This window comes from Peromyscus leucopus, chromosome 5, assembly GCF_004664715.2.
Source record: "Peromyscus leucopus breed LL Stock chromosome 5, UCI_PerLeu_2.1, whole genome shotgun sequence".
Taxonomy (NCBI): domain Eukaryota; kingdom Metazoa; phylum Chordata; class Mammalia; order Rodentia; family Cricetidae; genus Peromyscus; species Peromyscus leucopus.
The window spans coordinates 93,704,781-93,724,719 of NC_051067.1; positions in this window are offsets into that span (position 1 = coordinate 93,704,781).

Here is a 19,939-nt window from a genome sequence, read left to right on the forward strand (position 1 = left end):
AAAAAAAAAAAAAAAGGAAGTGATAGTCTCATATGATATGCATTTATCTTTTGTTAAATTCATGGTCAACTAGTAACAGAATTGCCTCATAAAACTGGAAAGACTTGGTTACAGCAGTATTAGAACCTGGTACTCAATTACACTGGAGGACCTGGTGGAAAGATGAGGCTAGGACCATTGGACAACAAAGTAGGCCCAGAGGTATTGAAATTTCCCAAGACTAACTTCCCGGAGAGGGTGATTATGCTGATGTACAAAGATATCCTCTATATGATGACCACACCCGGGCTCTATGGTGTGCAGCAGCTTTGAATGCTTGGAACAGAATTGAAGAAGTCAGAAAGAGAACTAAGTCATTTACTAAAGATTTACAGGGCCCAAAAGAAACCTTCACTGATTTTTTTTTTTTTTTTTTTTACAAATATTGACTTCAATTGTAAATGGAATACCAAATTCAGGAGCTAGACAAATAATAATTGAAAAAGCTGATTCTGTCATCACACATTTGTTAGAAGTTATGGCCATCATGGGGATACCTGTACAAGTTAAGACTGACAATGCTCCAGCATATGTCTCTAATAAAATAAAACAACTCCTTGCATGTTACAACATAAAGCATTTTACAGGTATAACACAATCCTACAGGACAAGCAGTTATAGAAAGATCTAATCAAACTCAAAAGGATATGCTTAACAAACAGAAAGGGATACTAAAAAGTCCCAGAGATAGATTGCCCAATACTTTATTAACTTTAAATTTTCTAAATGCTTATGACAAAAGAAAGACAGCTGTGGAGAGACATTGGATAATAGAAAAAATCTGCTGAATTAAATCATCCCGTATACTTTAAAGATGTGTTGACCTTAGAATGGAAACCAGAATATGTATTACTTTGGGGAAGAGGTTTTGATTTTGTTTCCACAGGAAAAGAAAAGCTATGGATACAATCAAAATTGATAAAGTTTAGATTTAAACAAGAGAGACGATGAGAAAATGTGATATGTAATCAACCAGCATGACCTTTGAATATAAACTAACTTATAAGAATAACAAATGCTTTTCATTTGATAAGATATAGCTTGCCAAAAGGGAAACTCCTCAAAGTTAGGGTTGGGGTAGGGTTTTGTTTGTATGTTTCCAGGAAGAGGAAGGCAACCAGCTAAGGAATCTGAAGACCACTGGACAAATGAGACATCTGAAGAAAAAGGACAAATCATCCAGAAAACATGTCCCAAGACAAAAAGTAAATTGGCCTATTAGTATATCATATTTCCAACAGGATAAAAATTCATATATTTTCCCAAATGTTTGTTTCTGCTGTTCTCTACAGACATGTAATGTAAATAGTCTTTTTGTAGTCCCAGCTGAATTAAAAATTAAAGCTGGCTTTGGAGTTGAAGTGTGGATCTCTCCTTCTCTAAACCCAAGCATGCCTGTTAAAAGAAAAATCCAAAATATCTGTATCATGTCAGAAAAGCCATCTGATATGGGACAGAAAAAAAAAAAAACAAAATTAAGAGACTATTCTATTGCCACTAATCTCCCAATCCTTTGGTTTTATTTTTGACTCTTTAAAATGGACTTAAGGTATAGATATTATCTCAAAGTTTATAAAATTTATATATATATATATATATATATATATATATATTAAACTTTTGGACATGATATCAATGGTCATATAGAGTATTAATTCTAGAAAAAAGCTTCATCTAGCTTCTTATATATGATTTCAGGTTTGAATCTCTATCAGATAACTAGGAATTAAGTTTTTGTACTCTGGATGTATATAACAAATTCTGGTCCTTTAACCTCTTTAAGGTCTGTTGTACATGACATTTAAAATGTTTAAGTTTTCTGCAGTGACCCATGACCACACCTAACAGTGACCTTTGATGTCTCCAAAAGGAGGATGGGGTCCCACAATGACAATTCCACCTGGACTATGGTAATGTCATTAAGCTGACAAACACCACCTAAAGATCAGCTTTGGACTGCTAATTGCTCAGAAAAATTTCAAGGTGGCTTGCTCCAGCCTCACAGACTACTCTAGCCAAGACTAGACCTAAGTTCTGCACTTTCACATTACACAGAGACTGGACAAAAAAAATAATACAGCTAGCTCTCCCAGGACTTGACAATTATCTCAATTCTTTTTCAGGCTCTCCTAAAGATGCTGTCACTCCCAGACAGCAGGAAGTAATTTTAAGACCATGATGCCAATATTCCCAAGAGGTGGGATGGGCAGCTTTTTGTTGTTCAATGGGTTATGGATATTTGTCATCATTTAGAGTGTTAGTTATAAGTTGTTATTGGTCAGAAAAAAAGCAGAACAAAGGAGATTAGATTAGATTCAGTGATCTCCTTCTAAAAAGAAAAAAGGGGATATAAAAATGGGATGAAGTGGTAGACTATTCAATCTACTTTCAAACCAAAAAAGCAACAACTAATCTTAAATATTTTACATTGATATGGATCTTTGTAGATTGATACAAATTTGAGCTTATTTTTGTTATTTTGTTATACTGTATGTTTCTACTCTTGTTTAAGATATTTATATTGATACAAATTTAAGGTTATTTTGGTCAGAATATACTGCACATATGTTTCTACTCTTGTTCAAGGTATTGTACCTAGACAGCTCATTTAACAATGTAATGTAAATTTCTAGTCCTTGAAAGTTATTATTACAAACTATTTAGGATAATAAAGAAATGCAGGTTAGTAGTTAGTCACCTATTACAATCAAATTTGTAGTCATGTTAGGTATGTTTTCAAGGTCAAACATATATTCTAGATAGAGAGGTGGTCTTCAAACACTTCAGAGATCTACAGAATATGGCATTTATGATGTTTTAATAACATATGGTTCTTTTTGTTTTATGACAATCTGCTCCTGGTAGCACTAATCTGCTTTAAAGAAGATGATGGGCAATGAAGAAACTCCATATTGAGTTTACTTTCTTTGTGGCAGATGTTAGCTACTGGGCAAAAAAAATGTCCTTGTTTCAACTACTAACAATATGCTGTCCAAACTGGAAAAGCAGGACACAAAAAAAAGGGACTGCAGAACTTTGCCAAGACAAGGTAGGACAGTCCTTTAAAAATACTGCTTCACAGATAAGTCTGTCAGATATGCTAGGCCTCTAGGCTGAAGATGGATGCAGATGAACCTTGAGTGACTGTCCAGGCAGCCAGCTATTTCTGTCATTTCTTATTTTTGGAAGTTGTTTGTGCTACACTTTCTGTTTACTCGGGTAATATATCATTCTCAGGTCTCTGATGGAATTGAAGACTCCATAGTTATAGTTATAGTTTTCCTTTATAACAAATTCAGAAAAAAACACTCATAAAAGAGGTGTAAAATGTACAAAGTTGAGAGACATAAAAAGATAGTTTTGGGTTGGTAATGCAAGTTAGGCTAGGAAGTGAATTAGGTACAACACTTTGGACTCACAAAGATAGGATAGATAATGGAGTATTTTCTCTGAATTTGTCAAATGCTAATGGACTATACATCATTGGTGTAATTATTGCCTGCATATATTTGTATATAGTTATTGTACATACTGTATATAGTTTTACTATCTTAGTTAAAACTTTCACTTTGTATTTAGACAAAAAGGAGGAAATATGTGATATTTTGGTTGTGTTCTGACAAAGCTTGCTTGGAGTCAGAGGGTGGAGCTAGCCACTAGTTAACCATAGAGGTCTGGAAGCCTGTACAGACAGGAGACAAAAAATGATAGGCTAGGAGAGAGAATCTCAGCCCTTTTGGACTAGAGGAATGAGAGAGGAAGGAAGTCATTGGTGGCTGCTCCCTTGCTTCTCTGATCTTTCAGGTCTTACCCTGGTATCTGACTCCTGGTTTATATTGACAATATTAATTGTATTTATGCTTCACATCTTTCATCATAGTCTCAATTAATATAAACTATCTTGGGGTAACACTAGCCCAAGTGTCTTGGGGTTACTACTGCTACAATGCCACACCATGATTAAAGGCAGATTGGGAAGGAAAGGACTTATTTGGCTTACAGGTCCTCTGCACTGTTCATCATTGAAGGAAGTCAGGACAGAAACTCAAACAGAGCAGGAACCTAGAGGTAGGAGTTGATGCAGAGGTCTTGGAGGAGTGCTACTATCTGACTTGTTCCCTATGGCTTGCTCAACCTGTTCTCTCATAGAACCCAGAACTACCAGTCCAGGGATGACACCACCCACAATGGACTGGACCTTACCACACTATTCACTAATTAAGAAAATGCCCTACAGCTGGATCTTATAGAGGCATTTCTTCAATTGAGGGTCCCTCCTTTTAGATAACTCTAGCTTGTGTCAAGTTGACATAAAACTAGCCAGGATCCCAAACAAGTGTAAGACTTGCATGACAAAAACTTTAAGACACTGAAGAAAGAAACTGAAGGTTGCAAAAGATGAAAAGATCTCTCATGCTCAAGGATTAGTAGGATTAATATAGTAAAAATGGCCATCCTACCAAAAGCAATCTACAGACTCAATCTAATCCCCATCAAAATTCCAATAAAATTCTTTCACAGGTCTTGAAAGGAGAATCTTCAGTTTTATATGGAAACTAAAAATCCAGGATATCTAAATAATAAAGGAACTTCTGGAAATAGTACTGCATAGCTATAGTAATAAAAATAGCATGGTATGGACACAAAAATAGACATGTCAGTCAAAGAAATTGAATTGAATTGAAGACCTGGACACAAATCCACATATCTATAGACACCTGGTTTGTGACAGAGAAGCCAGATATACAACCTGGAAAAAAGACAAAATCTTCAAAAATGGTGCTGCTCATGGTGGAAGGCTAATAGAAGAATTAGAAGAATCCCAATAGATCTATACTTATCACCCTGCACAAAATCAACTCCAAATGGATCAAAGACCTCAACACAAAACCAGATACACTGAACGTGATATTAGAGAAATTAGGGAATAGCCTTGAACTCAGTGGCACAGGAAAAGATTTTCGGAACAGAACACCATTAGCACAGGCATGATGAGCAACAATTAACAACTGAGACCTCAGGAAACTGAAATGCTTATGCACAGCATGGGTGCAATCATTAGGACAAAGTGGTAGCCTACATCTTGGGAAAATATTTTTACCAACTACACATCCAATAGAGGGCTAATATCCAAAATATATGAAGAATTTAAAAAACTAGATATCAAGAAGACAACCCAATTTAAAAAATGGGCTACAGTTCTAAACAAAATTCTCAAAACATGAAACTCAAATGGCTGAAGAACGCTTGAGGAAATGTTCAACATCCTTAGTAATCAGAGAAATGCCAATCAAAAATACTTTGAGATTTCATCTTATACCTATCAAAATGGCTAAGATGAATAAAACAAGTGATAGCTCATGCTGATGAGGATGTAGAGTAATGGGAGAACTCATGTGTTGCTGGTGGTTCTGCAAACTAGTACAGCCACTATGGAAATCAGTCTGGTGTTTCTTCAGGAAGACAAAAATTGAGCTGGAGGTCCAAAGAAAGTCTGACTACAGTGAAAAACATCATTCTGTGAGGTGACCCAGACCTGAAAGACAAGTATGGTATATATTCTTTTAATGTGGATATTAACTGTTAAGTCATTGAGAACCTAGCTACAATCCATAGGATCAAAGAAGTTGGGTATAAAGTGGCTGGGGTAGGAAAGCTAGATCTCCAGAGGGAAGGGAAATAGGATAGTTATGGATGGATGGGGGAAGAATGGAATGGGAGTATCAAGTGTAGAGTAGAGGGAAGGGGGAACAAGGGAGGGAATATAAGGAAAGACAGTTGAGATTAAGAGCTCTGTGAAAGATAGTATAGAAACCTAATACAGTAGAAGCTTCCTAAAATATATACATTCATGAAAGAGATATAAATGAAACTGTCAAATAATGGGGGAGAAAGACTCTCAACTGGACATCTTTTTGTCACCAAATGAAACTTCCAGTACCAAGAATGGGTTACATCTAATTGAGCTGTTGGCCAAAGGGGTCCCATGGGAATCTCAAAACAATCCAAGTTGTTAGCAAGACTATAGGTTACTCTGAGCAAACTGATGTAAAGATCCTATAGATGAAGACACTTGTACAACTCACTGAACATAGAGAAGTTGAGCTTGTGCCTACATAGAGGTTGCATACCCTCACACTTGCGTCTTTGGTATAGGTAGGTAGTCAGCATGGTACCAAAGGAGAAACAAAAAACACCAACCCAGCCACAAATCTTCTGATCTGTAATGTTTCCTGCCTGCAAGATATACTAGGGCAATGGTGGCACGAAGCTTGAGGGAATAACCAAGCAATATATGATTTGACTGAGCGTCCACTGCATGAGACATACCTGATACTGCTTCAATGACCAAGAACAAGAGACTGGATAGCTCAGAGATACAGGGGAAAATCACACACTATTATTCTAAAAACAGAACAAAACAAGAACATAGCAACAAAATAACTCTGTGGCATTCTTCTATACTCACTGATCAGTGCCTTGCTCAGCCATCATCAGAGAAGCTTCCTTCTGCAGTATTTGGAAACAAATACAGGGACACACAGCCAGACACTAGGAAGAGAGCCTGGAACACTCATCCCTACATTGAATGTCTCAGTCAAATCCTTCCCCATAGGGATTAGGAAACCAAGGGTAGAAAGGTGGAAAGGATGTAAGAGCAAGTAATGAAGAACACCAAGCAAACAAGGCTCTCTAAATCAACAGAATTGATGCACATATGAACTCATAGAGACTGAGGAGCATGCGCAGGGCCTGCACAGGTCTGCTCCACTTGGGGTCTAAACGCTGAAAAAAGAAGTGAGCACGTGCCCCCATCCATAATCCAGAAGCAATCTCCAACTGATAATCACTTGTTAATGGAAAATGAATTTTCTCCAAGGGAGTCTCCCTGTTGAGACAAACTACTCTTCCAGGCAGGCTGTATGTCCAGCAGTAGATTGCCAACAGAAAAATGAATTCAATTTCATCTTGGATGTTCCTTGTTTCACAATGTTGTCTCATGCTCTTTCTTTTCTTTTTCTTTTTAATTTTATCTTATTTTTATTATTATTTTATATATATATATGTATATTTCTTCTTTCATTTTACCCTACAATTCCTTTGCATATGTATTATGGCTTCTAGTTTAGTGGGCTATTTCTTGTTTGTTTGTTTGTTTTATATATAGGATCCCTGAGTATGTGAGAAAGTGGGTCTGTTTCTTGTGCCTTCTTTTAATTTGTTTTGTCCACTTCTGATGTGTTAGCTTTGTTTTATCTTACTATATTTTATTTTGTTATTAACCCATAGAATCCTATTTGTTTTTCTAATGACAGACAAAGAGATCCAGATAGCAGGGAATATGGGGAGGAGTTGAGAGGAGTAGCGGGAAGGGAAACCACAATCACAATATGTGAGAAAAAAGATCTATTTTCATTGAAAGAAAAAAGAAAAGAAAAGAAAGACCAGATGAGCAATGCCTCATATCCTGTTCACTCCTGTCTCCAGTAATCAGTGCGTTAAGGTCTCACACTGAATCACATTGTATCTTCATCTCCTTTTACCTCAGCTCCCACTGCTCTGGGATTGCAAGTGGCACACAGATTACTCTCACCGAAAGTTTTGCTTTAGAAGACTCCAGTAAGCTTTGTATGTAAATGAATTTAGCTGACAAAACTTCCCCAAGGGTAATGCTGCTGTATTACACTGTAGTTGGTGAAGCTAAGATAGAAGGTATTTAAATGATTTGCCTAGTTATTCAGCGGCAACTCTGGACTTGAACAGAGACAATCTGGTTGCAGAACCTGTACTCTGGACTGTTGCTGTCTGTCATCTTCCATCAGAGGCCTCTTGAAGCTGAGATGTGCAGGAACAAGGAGGCTCCCTCAGTAAGTGAGTAACTTGACCCAGAACATCTTTACATCACATGGCTCAAATCCAGACCTCAGTGAAAATGACTACTTGTTATATCATAGTTTTTGTAAATTGTTTGGGAAATGTGAAAATGGATGGTTAAAGCTGAATTCCAAAAGTTTATTATCAATGCAATAAATGTAAAATTTGTTCTGCTAAAAAGCAACTATTAGCAAATCAAAAGAGGGGAAACACACACACACACATACATACATACACACACATACACATACACCTATAGATCATAATCAGGCAATAATCAGGTCTTCTTGCCTAAGCATTAAGATTCATGTCCTGGCCTACAATGGGATTTCTCAATTCTGCTTCTACCCTAAATGAAAAGTGACTTGGGATATCTGTCTCCTAGCTCAGCACATACACTGTATGTTGTTGGAGCAGGAGGATGCAGTGTCTCCTGGCTCAGCACATACACTGTATGTTGTTGGAGCAGGAGGATGCAGTGTCTCCTGGCTCACCACATACACTGTATGTTGTTGGAGCAGGAGGATGCAGTGTCTCCTGGCTCAGCACATACACTGTATGTTGTTGGAGCAGGAGGATGCAGTGTCTCCAGGCTCAGCACATACACTGTATGTTGTTGGAGGAGGAGGATGCAGTGTCTCCAGGCTCAGCACATACACTGTATGTTGTTGGAGCAGGAGGATGCAGGAAACAGCTTGAAAGGGTTTGTATAGGCTTTTTTTCAGAAAAGTGTTAGCTCCCCCTTATTTGACCTTCAAGTCAAATGCTTTGATCTACTCCCATACTAAGGTGATGGATTAATGTGAAAAGCTGATTTATGAGGCCTGTCCATGGATGGTGTTGGAGATGGCCGTCATGAGAGTTATACTGCCACTACTCTAAAAAAAATGTCATTGGAAAAGAATCAAATACAGGATAAGTGACTGTTTCCATATCAAAAAGCCTCTCAGCAGAACAGAGGATGTTAGCACAATACCTCTTGGGGTTTGCTACAGATGTTGTATAGTAAATATAATTTGAATTGTTGCTAGTTAGGGCCTCCCATTGTCAAAAATGATGCTCTTCAAGGCCTGTTACAGAGACACTGTCCCTGTGACTAACAGAGGAGACCTGGAGAACACTCTGATGTTACCGGGCAGAATTCATGGAAGGACAGCAAGGATGTGTTGTTACTGTCTAGTTCCCAGTTTCACAGTCCAAAGTGAAAGCCAGGGAGGCTGGGGTAGTGGTATAACTCAGTGGTAAGGGACATGAGAGAGTGCATGAGGCCCCATTAAACCAAGAGGTAGGAATGAAATGAAAGGATTTCAAAGCAGAGCCCAGTGCACAATAACCTTGGTTCTCATTTCACTGACCATGGAGAAAAGCAGGAAGACTCCGATGTGTGTCTGGGGTTTTCAGGAACTAGAGCAGCTTTTTATTGCTAGATTATCAACCCCAGTATCATGTAGGTGTGTGTGGTTGATGGCTGTCTGAAAGCAGATGCTGGCCTTTGATGCCTGCACCCCAGCTTCTCTCAAATTCCAGGCCTGCCAGGATTATTATTTGTCATTTATTTAGTTTTTTTTTTCAGAGATAATGTGGCAAAGCACAAGACCACAGCTGTGCCTCTTCTCAAATCCTTTCATATTTAGACTATTTTTGTGTGATGAGGAAAAATTCACCATGAATTCATCATGTCTTCTGGATGGCCAGTGGAGCTGAACAGGATGACGATGTCACCTGGCTTTGAAAGAGGCTTAAATATGGAAAGGCCAATTTGCAAGCCTTGCATATTTTTGTTGCTGACACTAAGCTGGGAAAGAAGCAAAAATATTTTGATCTTTGGGCTTGGGCATTTTGTGACAGATGGTCTCTTCAACAGCATTCTTCTGGAGGGGGTAAGTGGACGACAGAGGAGTGTACCCAAATAGAACGCATAAAGTCAAAGTGACAGAATCTTGGTCTCATTTTATGAGGCTTTGTGCCAAACCTTGGGACACCCAGGCAACCCCATTCAAGCAAGGAGAGGTTCCCCTTCGGAGCTATGTGACAGGGATGACAGTTCACTTAAACAGTTTGTTGGGACCATTTGTTGGGTTGCCATTCAGGCCCTAGAGAGCCTGCACACAATTGGAAAATGTGCATGTCTGTATCACTGGCCATGAAGTGAGGCAGAGGGAGAGGTGTCTCCAGGTGAGCTTGCACAGACATGGTAGGGAGAATATTGTTAGAGTCTTGTAGCCCATTAAAAACCTTTGGGACCTCACCCCAGTTGACTTTGAGGCATATTGAAGTCTCTGACACAGTTCCACATTTTAAGACCTAAGCGCTGCTTTCTGTCTTTCTGTCTATCTGACTGTCTGTCTGTCTGACTGTCTGGCTTCATATATTCAGAGGCCCACAGAGACTCAGTTGCCTTGCAGATAAGGCACTTCCCCACTCTCATGAAACACTACACACAACACCCAGGAAACCTAACAATGCCATGAGATTCCTGCTGTGGGGTTTTCTGTATGTTAAATGTGTTGCTCTGATTGCTTAATAAAAAAAACACTGATTGGCCAGTAGCCAGGCAGGAAGTATAGGCAGGACAAGCAGAGAAGAGAATTCTGAGAAGTGGAAGGCTGAGGCAGAGAGACACTTCCAGCCGCCGCCATGAGAAGATGTAAGGTACCGGTAAGCTATGAGCCATGTGGCAACTTATAGACTAATAGAAATGGGACGATTTAAGATATAAGAACAGTTAGCAAGAAGCCTGCCATGGCTATACAGTTTATAAGCAATATAAATCTCTATGTGGTTACTTGGTTGGGTCTGAGCGACTGTGGGACTGGCGGGTGAGAAAGATTTGTCATGACCGTAGGCCAGGCAGGAAAACTCTAGCTACAGATTCCCAGGAGACCTGGGGCTCTTCATGGCCCCACCATTCTTCCACTTCAGCTCAGAGGTTTCCTGTCTTTATATAATTAATTTATTATCCTGGAAACAGCAGTCTTGCTCTGAATACCACAGAGCAAGGGCACCCTATCAGTCCTTCCAAAGGCCTAACAAGCATAGTAATATAATTGGAGCCAGAGTATCATGTCAGTGTCCTCAGAATGGGACACAGCATACAGTGCCTTCCTGTTTAGAACATCTTTCCCAATGACATTTGGTCACTAATGAATCTAGATTAGGTTCTACCAATTCACACAGCAGAGGCCAGGACAAGGCCTTACAGGACACTTTTATGTCCACCCAATGGGCAACACAGCCAGTGACATGCAGGCAGTGATCTTTTTGTTTGTTTGTTTTGTTGTTGTCGTTGTTGTTTTTAGCAGAAGCTCTTTGCTAAGCTGTGTCTCAAGCTTAGAGGAATAGAGGAGAAGATGCTGCCCTAAGAATACTGCTTATAGATTATTAAAAAATGTAATTTGTTCTTTGTTTCTATCAATGTAAAAAGATCCATTTAAGCTCAAAGGTAGTGATTTGGAGTTAGTGATGTGGCACCAGTGGCATGCAGCACCGTTCTCCTTCACTGTATATAACAGGTGAGAGCAGGAATAGACAGGTCAGCTAACAGGCTTGCTTTCTTTGTGCACTTATATAAGAAGATATGCCCAGCCTTCCATACACATGAACTCTGTATCCATGAATTCAGTCAACAAAGCACAAAGGACAGACACTGTTCAGAAAGTTGCACCTGTACTGAACATGTGGGTTGTTTTTTTTTATTGTTGTCATCCCCTGAAAAACACCCTACTGTAGATACTATCATGGCATAGGAACAACATATTCATGAGTACTATAGATAGTACTTAAAATTGTTGGGCTCCACTCCCAGGTTACATGCAAATATTGCACACTCTGTGCATCTGCAGCTGTGGGATGCTGGAACTCACAGCGCCCTGGATGTACTGGGATCAAAGGGCAATGCCACACGGGCACAGCAGCTTAGGAAGGGCCTCATGTGCATCTGTGAGATTTATCTTTGAAACAAGTATGAAGATGAAAACTGCATTTCAAAGGGTCAGTTGATTTGTCCCAAAGTACCTTTGGAGAGCTAGGCCAAAAAGCCAAAATTTAGGATTTCTGAACTGAAGTTGGGCATTCTTATTCCTTCTTTTTTCTTCCCCAGCTGCTTTCTAGTGTAGAGAAAGTGCTAAGGAGAGAATATCACTGTGAAACCTGTAGCTGTAGCGTTTTAACTGGGGAACATTAGCATGGAAATAGCCTGGCACAATTGGATCTAATCTTCTCTCTTTAAGGAGGGAGGGTTTGGGCATGGGAGAGTGCAGCTTTTTTTTTTTTTTTTTTTTTAACTCTTTGGCTGCCTGCCACCCAGCTCCCAATTAAATACATCAGGAGATTTTTTTTGACTTTTTCTTACTTATGAATACCCAGCCTTAACTTGGCTTATTTCTAGCCAGCTTTTCTTACCTTAAATCATCATATATGTTTTGCCTCTGGGTATACTCTATATACCTTTCTTTTCTTCTTACTCCATGGCTGGTTGTGTGACTGGGTAGTTGGCTCCCCCTTTCCTCCTTTTCTCACTCCTCCTTCTTCTCTTCCCTCTCCCTCTATTTCTTCTTTCTGCATGCCAACGCCACCTATCCTTTTTCCATCCTTGTTATTGGCTCCTCAGCTCTTTATTAGACCATCAGGTGCCTTAGGCAGGCAAAGTAACACAGCTTTACAGAGTTAAACAAATGAAACATGAAAGAACACAACACATCTTTGCATCATTAAACAAATATTCCACAGCATTAATGAATGTAACCCACTGTAAGCTAATATTCCACAACAGGAGAGCAGCCAGAATGAGTGGAATCTGCAGGGGAAAGATCCTTGATGGCCTTCCCTCCTGCACGATGGAGCAGAGAGGTGTCCAGGGAAGCAGTACATCTGCACACTTTCAGCCTCCCAGGAAGGTGGCTGTGCTGCAGGCAGCTCAGGGCTTAGTTGAGAGAGGCAAGCTTTGTAGCATCTCAGTCTTCAGTAGAAGTTACAACCACTTGCCAAGGCAGGAAGATGTTAAACTTGTCTTCTGTTTTGTTCCTGGGGACCTTTTGTACAATTTTAGACACACAAAAAAAGTTACCACAATAGTATACAGAACTCTAATGTGAACCCCCCAGCATTTTACACTCTCCTCTTCACCTTCTCTCCATACTGCGGAGATATGTCTGGCTGTGCATCACATGCACATGTGTACACATACACATGACAAGGTTTATTTTCTGGAACTTTCTGGAATTAAGTTGCTGATATTAGGTCTTTTATCTCTAAATACTTTCCTATGTATTCCCTACATAGCATCACTTTGTTCTTATGTAGCCATAAGACAAATGTCAAAAAGAAAGAAAAGGTTAAGCTAGACTTAGAAAGACAAATGTTTCATATCCTCCCTTCCTCCTCCGAGGTGTGTTTGTGCAAAACTAAAGAGGACCATGGTTGAAAAGAAGGGGACTAGGGAATGAGATAAATGGAGAGATGTGAGCAGAAGTGCAAAGATGTAAACAAAGTACATGACAAACTTGAATGAAATTTTCCTATAAAAATCCACCATAATGTTCAATTAATATACATGTATAAATAAAATTTAAAAGGTAGTTAATTCTCATACAATATTACCGAATCTATAGACATCATTGTACTTTCCTGGTTGTCTGAAGAGACATGCTGTGTGTTTGGAGGGTATTGTCTTTATTCAGGAGTAGTGTCTCTTTCCTTGACCTGGATCCTTTGGAAGATTACAGGTCAATTGTCCTATAGTCTGCCCCTGAACGTGGGTCTGTCTGGTGTGGGTTCACACTGATATGCAGATGTGTCTTTTAGTGCAGGGCAAACAGATGACATTGAATCATTTTCAAGTCCTTGCTTTGGGAAGGATGATGAGATGACTGTCTTGCCAACTAATGATGGGACCTTGGTCATCAAATGAGCATCTGTGAAGTTTACCCATGGTTAAGTTACTGTTTTCTCTTTGTGTTTATGAAGTATCTTCTGGGGAGACAGCTTGAGGTTATACTTGAGATTTCAACACATAGGTGCTTGTGTAAATCAATTAGGCTAGCTGTTCATGGTGATTTTTCTAAATGTATTATTTGATCTACACTTGTCTGATTTGTAGTTCTTATGGAGAGTTTTGATTTCTTTTAATACATTTCTAACATATCCAATGGACTGTGGTTCTTTTATTGTCATTATCTTAATGTTCAATTCAGAATAGTAATTACCAGATTTGTCCAGTATTGTTATTACTTTAAGCTCCTTGTAACATACCCTTAGAATTCTCTGAGCAGTTCTGTACTATATCAAAGAATTTGAATTTTCCAAGCTCCATTGTTGGAATTCATAATTTCCCTTGGATGCCCAGATTCAGTTGGAGGATGTGGGATCCAGAGATCCATGTTCACTGCAATGGTGGTTTTACTAATTATAGACTCTTTAGTAGACAGAGATGAGAAAGAGATGAATTTTAGCTTTATTTATTTATGTGTGTGTATACAACAAACCTCACAATTTCTCTCATTTTCATTAAGTGTTATACTTTCATCCTAGATTTCCCTTCCTGATATTTATAATTCCCAACATTAAGAATTGAGACTGCCATTTTCCATAATGTATTCCCTTATTTGCTCAATCCCACAATCCACAGAAATGTGTCAGAACTTTTTGTTCATAAAAAAAGTGAAAAAGAAGGCACTAACCTTAATCCATCACCTGTCTACTTCTTTACCACTAGTCTGAAGACATCCATCCTGAATAATATATTCAGAAGTTTGTAGCTGGAGTTTTCTCTCCAGGTTCTGCCAAGCCCCAGCAGTCCCTTAGCCCACTTATAAAATAAACATACAGATGCTTATATTATTTAAACTGCTTGGCCATTAGCTCAGGCCTATCACTGTCTAGCTCTTACTTTTATATTCAGCCCATTTCTATTAATCTATAATTTGCCATGTGGCTTGTGGCTTACTGGTACCTTACATCTTCCTTGTCCTGGGGATGGCTCCAGGCAGTCTCCTCCTTCCCTTCCAGTTCCCTTAATTCTCCTCTCTGTTAGTCCCGCCTATATTTCCTGTCTGGCTACTGGCCAATCAGTGTTTTATTTATTAACATATTTGCCATACAGAACATCCCACAGCAGAAGTTAGTTTATGTATTTTCATTCAGTGTATTTGTTAGTCATTTAAAGTATTTTCAGTTCATTTTGTTTGTTTGTTTTCTGCTTTAGTTTTTCCCTTCATCCAAAGAAGTCAGAAATGTACAAAAGAGGTCAAGTCAGACCTCAGTGTGCTTAATGTTTCTAGTCCATTCCATTCTCTTATTTTCTCTATTCATATCCAGAAAGCACCAGCCTCATTACTTTATAATTTATCTTTACTGAATTTCTTTTGGAACAATTCAGAAGACACAATGATGTTTCCTTTATACACAAAGTAGAATATTATGCATACTATTTTATACTTAGCTTGTTTAATTCAATAACCTGTCACATAATTCACTCACTATCAATTTGTAAAACACTCACTCCAGTTTCACAGTAGGGTGGAACATTGTTAAGCTATTCACTGTCTATTCTCCTTAAGCTACTTCTAATAATTTGCTAATAAAATAATCTATGACATATCACACTATGTGTATATACTTTAGTATGGAGGTGCATTATAGGGTAATTTATGAATGCTGAAATTCCCCTACTTTGGGGCTGAATTAATCTTCATTCACATGAGCAGAGGATCAGTGTTCTGCTTCCCCACAGCTTTTCTAACAGACTAAGTTATGCTACTTTTAACAGCTATACCAATGGCATGTTGGTGTGGTTTTAATGGTCATTTCCTTTACTAGGAGTGTGATTGAACATCTTCTCATGTACTTAAGTGATGTTTTATTAAGTCTTTGATTTGCTTGAACCTTTTACTCATTTTTATAATGGCCATTGTCTTAGTCCCCCTCAATATTAGAGATGATTTTTGTTTTGTGTATTGTGTGTGTGTGTGTGTGTGTGTGTGTGTATAAATGTCCATGTGGGTGCCCTTGGAGGCATAGCACACACACACACACACACACACACACACACACACACACACTCGCATACATACCCCTTCCCACTCTACTCTTAATTTTAATCAGAGAGTACTGCTTAGAGATAGTAGCAAAAGAAATCAAAGTTGTGTTAAGTGCTGGTTTTCTATGGATTGAGGTAAAGAAAATTGTGGAAAAGTAGTAATTTAAGCAAAGCATGCATGCCCATTGTCTCCACAAGCTTGGGAATGCACACACACGGAATCAGGCAGAGCCAATTTTGTGGGCAGTCTCTGATTCATTCTGATCCTCCTGCATAGCTACTCTTGAAGATGGCGTGTCAGAAGGAAGGTCAGCACAACAGGCTGACTCAGGGCTGTCATCTGAAGATTTTGGTAACAAGGCTGGAGAGCCAAGTTTCCTCCTTCTTTTGTCTGATAGATTAGATTTTAGCATCTGTGATTTAAAGGAGACTTACATGTACAATTAAGTGGAGGAATTCTATGAAAATACAAATTCTCTTAGTGTTCCTGAGTTCTTCAACTTATGTATGTTCTTAAGTAGATGAGACAGGGAGCATCACACTGTCTTGAAGGACTCACTCCTTAAACAAGAGTCACTGACATAGATCAAAACTGTGGCTACACGAGGAAGACACATTTAAAAAAAAATCACGTATCAATAAAGATATTTTGTACCTTCAGTCTATACTCATCTCTCATTTTATTCTTGGCTCTCAAAATATATATGCTAAATCTTTATCTGTTTGAGTATAGAATTTTTATAAATTTTTAAGGCTTTTAATCCTCTCAAGTAATTGTAAATTTAATTTGATTGACACTTAGTTACTCGGGGCTAGGTGTGGTAGCATAGTCAATTAGACACAAAATACACCATCAGATCTAAAACTATACTCATTTTTACCAGGATCACAACACAGACATCCTGAGAAGGAATAAACATAGCTGATAGTCTGTTTTCACTGCTCTAACAAAATACTCCGAGGTGGGTAATTCATAAATATAATAGATTTATTAGTGAACAGTTTAGGAGGCTGCAACTCTGACCATCAGGTAGTCTCTCACACTGGCCTCTGGTGCAGGCCCTCATGGCTTGTCCCATCAAGATGGATAACATCTTGGTAGAAGTGTGGATGATAAGGAGAACTTTCATGGTAGACAGAAAAACAGAGTTTGGGAGAGGCCTGTCTTTCTCTTTTATAGCAGCCTGTTCTCTTGTGAACTAACTGGATGTTCCCTTGAAATCTATGCTACCTCTGCATCTCCACTGGCTTGATTACTTTGTGTCAAATCCTACCTCTTAAAGGCTCTGTCATCTTCCAGTGTCACACTACTGAGACCAAGTTTCTGGTGTGTGAACTCCATGAGTACGTGCAACCACAACAGTAACAAAGATGGAAAACTGGAGGCATCATCACAACTGCTGCAGATCAGGGTCAAGGCCACAGTGGAGCAGTGGCGCTAGCTTCTCTCACCTACTGAGCCCGGAACAGTCTTTATGCTCACAACCATTGCAGATCACGTGCAGTCTCTTACTGCCTCAAAAGGGAGAAGAGACTAGGAGTTTTGATGAAACAGTAAGTAGAGGCGCAGTCATCTGGGTTAATTGCCTTAAGAACTGGAATACATAAGCTGACTGAGCAACTGCCAATCCTCTCATTTGCTGCCTTTCTACCTTTGCCCACAGGTCGCCGCTCTGCAATGAAGCCCAGTGATCTCCAGCAGTGTTTGTTGGCAGATAGAAAACCAAGCATCTCAGCACACACAATGGAGAGCACGCAGGTTACCCTTGACCAGCTCCTTCTCTGTCTCTTACCTCTCTCCAGTTTCCTTGTTCTTGTCACAGGTCTTCTCAGACTCTTCAAAATGTAAGCTACCTAAAATGGCAGCTCCCCACCATTGCAAATGATTCATTTGATGTCCTACTTCCTAGCTCTCCTCACATTTATTTAAGTCATGCATTTAAAAGGAGAAAACACCTCAAGTCATCCCCAACCCTAAAAGGAATTGAGTTGGTCACTCACTGTTCTGAATATTCTGATATCTTTTCTCTTATTTTTCTCTTGCTTACATAAACTAGCTTATATAGATGGTCTGAGCAACTGTTAATCAAGCTTTACTGTATGCACGAGTCACCTAGGAGCTTCTTAGAATGAAGATTCCAACTCCATAGCCCTGTATTTCCAGCCATTTCCCAGGCAGTTCTGGGGCTGTTCACCTATGGACAACACAGTGATTTAGTAATCATTACTGATGATGACTGGGTGCTTTTATTCCCTTCTAGAAGGTTCTGGAGGGCCTTGGACACCTAACTTCTGATTGTTGCCCTGTAAGTATGTAAATATGGTCCCCAGACTTTAACTCTATTGTCTATTTTGAATCAATATAGAAAGTGTCCTTATCCAAGATAGAAACACACATAAAACTTAGAAATAAACCCATCTTAATCAATCTCTCTTCAACATTTTTCACTAAGGGCTTTGACTAATGCAACAGTATACTGTACCCTAGCTCAATTTGCACACAAATCACAATGGGATATGTGTGCTGTATCAATAAAGAAATAATAATAAATGAAGTCACTAAGCATTATAAATTATCATCCCTAGTGCTGACAACTTTCCCTGCATTATCTTGTTAGCTTTCACATATACTTAAATATATCTAGTTTCAGTTTAACTTGGAGAAGCTTAGAAAAAAAAATGAATGAGCCAACTGGGATTTACTTTTTTACTGCAAAGTTAGTATGTTAGCTGTAATGCTACAGTGCACTATGTATCTTGACATTAGGATCTTTTTAGTTTTAATCCAAGAAAAATAGAAATAATTTCAGTAAGTGAGAAAAAGAGGTAGAGATACGAGATGATATTGCAAAGTGTGGTGGAGACATTTGCTCCCAAATTATCTGGAATTTTCTATGAACTTCTAACAGCTTCACAGAGCTGTGACAGTGGTTTGTTAGGTTTGACCCTCCACAAGTTTATTCTATGTATCAAAGTGCTGTCATTTTATGAGTGATTGCTTTCAGAAGCTCATATTTCTGGTTCTCTTGCTAATTTAAAGTATGATCTGGGGTCTGCCACCTATAAAACTGTGTGTGTGTTTTTCACTCTTAAATTAAAGAAAATTATAATAGAATTGGAGATCTAGCTATACAATTGGTTTAGGAATGGTGTGGCCAGAGTCTAATTGGCTTTTCCAGAGCAGCCATGAGATACTTTCAGGCTTGGTCCTGGTCTATTCAGGAGTCCTGGCTACCTGGCACACACTTGAAGCTTTATTCTAACAACCTGGGTGGCATTTTCCTCTACTTCAGTCTTGCGGGCAAATGTACAGGGTGAAGATCTAGTCTCAACAGCCTGTTGACAGCCCCTTGAGAAAATAGGATCATCAGGTCTGCATCCTGCCATGTTGGACAGCTGACACTGGTGACAGATCTCCCAATCAAACCTTAGATACAGGTGACTTCTCTGAAGATGTCAGGAGGTCCTGTCCAAGGCATAGTTTCTCCTGTAAATGTGACCCCATTCTGCTGTGCACCTCTCTGCTTGTGACTGGGCATTCGTTTGCCTTTAATGAGATTTTGCAGTGACAGGATTGGAACAGATTGCTGGCATTATGGCAGCCAGGATATTGTCAGGAGGAACTTGGCAGTGCTCATAGGTGTTATGATGCTGGCTCTTTGCTCAAGGGCAAGAATATTGAAGGGGAAATAGGAGATGAGACAGAGTGGAGGTAATGTCACAAAAGTTTCAAAGATGAAACCGGTAAATGCATGCGGAATGATTTGAGGTTTACTCACTTTGAGCCCTTGGTGACTGAAGACATTGCCAAGAATTGCTTCAGTGATATTCCTTCATAAATCTCCATAATAATCTCTCAGCAGGGCTTTGGTGAAATTACAAGTATTCATTTACTAAATTGGGTTCAGTGTCTGTATCCTGCATGCCATATGAATATTCAGCTCAGTGAATGCTTCCCAAGCTATGTTGAAGTTAACACATAAGCTGAAT